We start from the raw sequence: 5,987 nt of genomic DNA, 5'->3' as shown, positions 1-5,987 counted from the left end.
GCTCGACGACCTGCACTTTTGACGACGCCATCGTGTTCCCCGGATTTTTTCCTGCAAGATAGCGTGTCTATTTTTTGTCCTACGACGATTTTTGACGCCGGAGCGGTGTTTCGGAGCAGAGCGGACTTAGAAACTTTCGCGCGTCGACCGCCGGACCGATCGCTCCAGGCTGTTTTTCGTCAATAACTCGAAAACGAGCACGGTAACGCTCGTTTTCGCCCGTACGATACTTGTACCGTTTACCGTTGGCTACCTGGTAGATGGTTTTTTTTTTTTTTATCTCGAATTTTGAGAGCTTTTTTAACTTTTTTCTCAAAAACGAGCACGTGAACGCCAATTTTGGTCTATACGATTCTTATGCAGTTTTAGATTCTCTACACGGTCCACTGATCGTTTTATTTTTTTGTCGAATTTTGAGAATTTTTTTTTTTTTTTCTCGAAAACGAGCTCGACGACCTGCACTTTTGACGACGCCATCGTGTTCCCCGGATTTTTTCCTGCAAGATAGGGTGGCGATTTTTTGTCCTACGACGATTTTTGACGCCGGAGCGATGATTCGGAGCAGAGCGGACTTAGAAACTTTCGCGCGTCGACCGCCGGACCGATCGCTCCAGGCTGTTTTTCGTCAATAACTCGAAAACGAGCACGGTAACGCTCGTTTTCGCCCGTACGATACTTGTACCGTTTACCGTTGGCTACCTGGTAGACGGTTTTTTTTTTTTTTATCTCGAAGTTTGAGAGCTTTTTTAATTTTTTCCACAAAAACGAGCACGTGAACGCCAATTTTCGTCTATACGATTCTTATGCAGTTTTATATTCTCTACACGGTCCACTGATCGTTTTATTTTTTTGTCGAATTTTGAGAATTTTTTTTTTTTTTTCTCGAAAACGAGCTCGACGACCTGCACTTTTGACGACGCCATCGTGTTCCCCGGATTTTTTCCTGCAAGATAGGGTGGCGATTTTTTGTCCTACGACGATTTTTGACGCCGGAGCGATGATTCGGAGCAGAGCGGACTTAGAAACTTTCGCGCGTCGACCGCCGGACCGATCGCTCCAGGCTGTTTTTCGTCAATAACTCGAAAACGAGCACGGTAACGCTCGTTTTCGCCCGTACGATACTTGTACCGTTTACCGTTGGCTACCTGGTAGACGGTTTTTTTTTTTTTTATCTCGAAGTTTGAGAGCTTTTTTAATTTTTTCCACAAAAACGAGCACGTGAACGCCAATTTTCGTCTATACGATTCTTATGCAGTTTTATATTCTCTACACGGTCCACTGATCGTTTTATTTTTTTGTCGAATTTTGAGAATTTTTTTTTTTTTTTCTCGAAAACGAGCTCGACGACCTGCACTTTTGACGACGCCATCGTGTTCCCCGGATTTTTTCCTGCAAGATAGCGTGTCTATTTTTTGTCCTACGACGATTTTTGACGCCGGAGCGGTGTTTCGGAGCAGAGCGGACTTAGAAACTTTCGCGCGTCGACCGCCGGACCGATCGCTCCAGGCTGTTTTTCGTCAATAACTCGAAAACGAGCACGGTAACGCTCGTTTTCGCCCGTACGATACTTGTACCGTTTACCGTTGGCTACCTGGTAGATGGTTTTTTTTTTTTTTATCTCGAATTTTGAGAGCTTTTTTAACTTTTTTCTCAAAAACGAGCACGTGAACGCCAATTTTGGTCTATACGATTCTTATGCAGTTTTAGATTCTCTACACGGTCCACTGATCGTTTTATTTTTTTGTCGAGTTTTGAGAATTTTTTTTTTTTTTTCTCGAAAACTAGCTCGACGACCTGCACTTTTGACGACGCCATCGTGTTCCCCGGATTTTTTCCTGCAAGATAGGGTGGCGATTTTTTGTCCTACGACGATTTTTGACGCCGGAGCGGTGTTTCGGAGCAGAGCGGACTTAGAAACTTTCGCGCGTCGACCGCCGGACCGATCGCTCCAGGCTGTTTTTCGTCAATAACTCGAAAACGAGCACGGTAACGCTCGTTTTCGCCCGTACGATACTTGTACCGTTTACCGTTGGCTACCTGGTAGACGGTTTTTTTTTTTTTTATCTCGAAGTTTGAGAGCTTTTTTAATTTTTTCCACAAAAACGAGCACGTGAACGCCAATTTTCGTCTATACGATTCTTATGCAGTTTTATATTCTCTACACGGTCCACTGATCGTTTTATTTTTTTGTCGAATTTTGAGAATTTTTTTTTTTTTTTCTCGAAAACGAGCTCGACGACCTGCACTTTTGACGACGCCATCGTGTTCCCCGGATTTTTTCCTGCAAGATAGCGTGTCTATTTTTTGTCCTACGACGATTTTTGACGCCGGAGCGGTGTTTCGGAGCAGAGCGGACTTAGAAACTTTCGCGCGTCGACCGCCGGACCGATCGCTCCAGGCTGTTTTTCGTCAATAACTCGAAAACGAGCACGGTAACGCTCGTTTTCGCCCGTACGATACTTGTACCGTTTACCGTTGGCTACCTGGTAGATGGTTTTTTTTTTTTTTATCTCGAATTTTGAGAGCTTTTTTAATTTTTTCCACAAAAACGAGCACGTGAACGCCAATTTTCGTCTATACGATTCTTATGCAGTTTTATATTCTCTACACGGTCCACTGATCGTTTTATTTTTTTGTCGAATTTTGAGAATTTTTTTTTTTTTTTCTCGAAAACGAGCTCGACGACCTGCACTTTTGACGACGCCATCGTGTTCCCCGGATTTTTTCCTGCAAGATAGCGTGTCTATTTTTTGTCCTACGACGATTTTTGACGCCGGAGCGGTGTTTCGGAGCAGAGCGGACTTAGAAACTTTCGCGCGTCGACCGCCGGACCGATCGCTCCAGGCTGTTTTTCGTCAATAACTCGAAAACGAGCACGGTAACGCTCGTTTTCGCCCGTACGATACTTGTACCGTTTACCGTTGGCTACCTGGTAGATGGTTTTTTTTTTTTTTATCTCGAATTTTGAGAGCTTTTTTAACTTTTTTCTCAAAAACGAGCACGTGAACGCCAATTTTGGTCTATACGATTCTTATGCAGTTTTATATTCTCTACACGGTCCACTGATCGTTTTATTTTTTTGTCGAATTTTGAGAATTTTTTTTTTTTTTTCTCGAAAACGAGCTCGACGACCTGCACTTTTGACGACGCCATCGTGTTCCCCGGATTTTTTCCTGCAAGATAGGGTGGCGATTTTTTGTCCTACGACGATTTTTGACGCCGGAGCGATGATTCGGAGCAGAGCGGACTTAGAAACTTTCGCGCGTCGACCGCCGGACCGATCGCTCCAGGCTGTTTTTCGTCAATAACTCGAAAACGAGCACGGTAACGCTCGTTTTCGCCCGTACGATACTTGTACCGTTTACCGTTGGCTACCTGGTAGACGGTTTTTTTTTTTTTTATCTCGAAGTTTGAGAGCTTTTTTAATTTTTTCCACAAAAACGAGCACGTGAACGCCAATTTTCGTCTATACGATTCTTATGCAGTTTTATATTCTCTACACGGTCCACTGATCGTTTTATTTTTTTGTCGAATTTTGAGAATTTTTTTTTTTTTTTCTCGAAAACGAGCTCGACGACCTGCACTTTTGACGACGCCATCGTGTTCCCCGGATTTTTTCCTGCAAGATAGCGTGTCTATTTTTTGTCCTACGACGATTTTTGACGCCGGAGCGGTGTTTCGGAGCAAAGCGGACTTAGAAACTTTCGCGCGTCGACCGCCGGACCGATCGCTCCAGGCTGTTTTTCGTCAATAACTCGAAAACGAGCACGGTAACGCTCGTTTTCGCCCGTACGATACTTGTACCGTTTACCGTTGGCTACCTGGTAGATGGTTTTTTTTTTTTTATCTCGAATTTTGAGAGCTTTTTTAACTTTTTTCTCAAAAACGAGCACGTGAACGCCAATTTTGGTCTATACGATTCTTATGCAGTTTTAGATTCTCTACACGGTCCACTGATCGTTTTATTTTTTTGTCGAGTTTTGAGAATTTTTTTTTTTTTTTCTCGAAAACTAGCTCGACGACCTGCACTTTTGACGACGCCATCGTGTTCCCCGGATTTTTTCCTGCAAGATAGGCTGGCGATTTTTTGTCCTACTCCCATATTCGTGTCTTTTTGCTTAACGAAATCTTCTATATACTAATAACTTTTTAATAAAAAAACGTGCGACGGCAAAATCCGTCTTAGAGTCACTGGGGTGGTGACATGACAAAATATGTTAAGATCAGCCGCCCCTATGCGTAAAGTATGTCGTTTTTCCATTTTTTCACCCCGGAGCGACACCAACATTGTGTTGCAATTTTAAACCGCGCGGTTAAACGGCGGGCCAAACAGTCGGTGGTTTATGCAACAGCAACCATCAAACTAGTAGGAGAATACACGCCCGTGATAGTATAGGAGATTCCCACTGTCCCTATCTTTTTTTTTATCTCGGACATATATATACCGGCTTATCGTCAATAACTCGAAAACCAGCACGTTAAGGCCAATTTTGGTCTATACGATTCTTATGCAGTTTTAGATTCTCTACACGGTCCAATGATCGTTTTATTTTTTTGTCGAATTTTGAGAATTTTTTTTTTTTTTTCTCGAAAACGAGCTCGACGACCTGCACTTTTGACGACGCCATCGTGTTCCCCGGATTTTTTCCTGCAAGATAGGGTGGCGATTTTTTGTCCTACGACGATTTTTGACGCCGGAGCGATGATTCGGAGCAGAGCGGACTTAGAAACTTTCGCGCGTCGACCGCCGGACCGATCGCTCCAGGCTGTTTTTCGTCAATAACTCGAAAACGAGCACGGTAACGCTCGTTTTCGCCCGTACGATACTTGTACCGTTTACCGTTGGCTACCTGGTAGACGGTTTTTTTTTTTTTTATCTCGAAGTTTGAGAGCTTTTTTAATTTTTTCCACAAAAACGAGCACGTGAACGCCAATTTTCGTCTATACGATTCTTATGCAGTTTTATATTCTCTACACGGTCCACTGATCGTTTTATTTTTTTGTCGAATTTTGAGAATTTTTTTTTTTTTTTCTCGAAAACGAGCTCGACGACCTGCACTTTTGACGACGCCATCGTGTTCCCCGGATTTTTTCCTGCAAGATAGCGTGTCTATTTTTTGTCCTACGACGATTTTTGACGCCGGAGCGGTGTTTCGGAGCAGAGCGGACTTAGAAACTTTCGCGCGTCGACCGCCGGACCGATCGCTCCAGGCTGTTTTTCGTCAATAACTCGAAAACGAGCACGGTAACGCTCGTTTTCGCCCGTACGATACTTGTACCGTTTACCGTTGGCTACCTGGTAGATGGTTTTTTTTTTTTTTATCTCGAATTTTGAGAGCTTTTTTAACTTTTTTCTCAAAAACGAGCACGTGAACGCCAATTTTGGTCTATACGATTCTTATGCAGTTTTATATTCTCTACACGGTCCACTGATCGTTTTATTTTTTTGTCGAATTTTGAGAATTTTTTTTTTTTTTTCTCGAAAACGAGCTCGACGACCTGCACTTTTGACGACGCCATCGTGTTCCCCGGATTTTTTCCTGCAAGATAGCGTGTCTATTTTTTGTCCTACGACGATTTTTGACGCCGGAGCGGTGTTTCGGAGCAGAGCGGACTTAGAAACTTTCGCGCGTCGACCGCCGGACCGATCGCTCCAGGCTGTTTTTCGTCAATAACTCGAAAACGAGCACGGTAACGCTCGTTTTCGCCCGTACGATACTTGTACCGTTTACCGTTGGCTACCTGGTAGATGGTTTTTTTTTTTTTTATCTCGAATTTTGAGAGCTTTTTTAACTTTTTTCTCAAAAACGAGCACGTGAACGCCAATTTTGGTCTATACGATTCTTATGCAGTTTTATATTCTCTACACGGTCCACTGATCGTTTTATTTTTTTGTCGAATTTTGAGAATTTTTTTTTTTTTTTCTCGAAAACGAGCTCGACGACCTGCACTTTTGACGACGCCATCGTGTTCCCCGGATTTTTTCC

The sequence above is a fragment of the Colletes latitarsis genome, unplaced genomic scaffold (genome assembly GCF_051014445.1).
Source record: "Colletes latitarsis isolate SP2378_abdomen unplaced genomic scaffold, iyColLati1 scaffold0111, whole genome shotgun sequence".
NCBI classification, from domain to species: domain Eukaryota; kingdom Metazoa; phylum Arthropoda; class Insecta; order Hymenoptera; family Colletidae; genus Colletes; species Colletes latitarsis.
Note: the sequence above shows the minus strand (reverse complement) of the source record.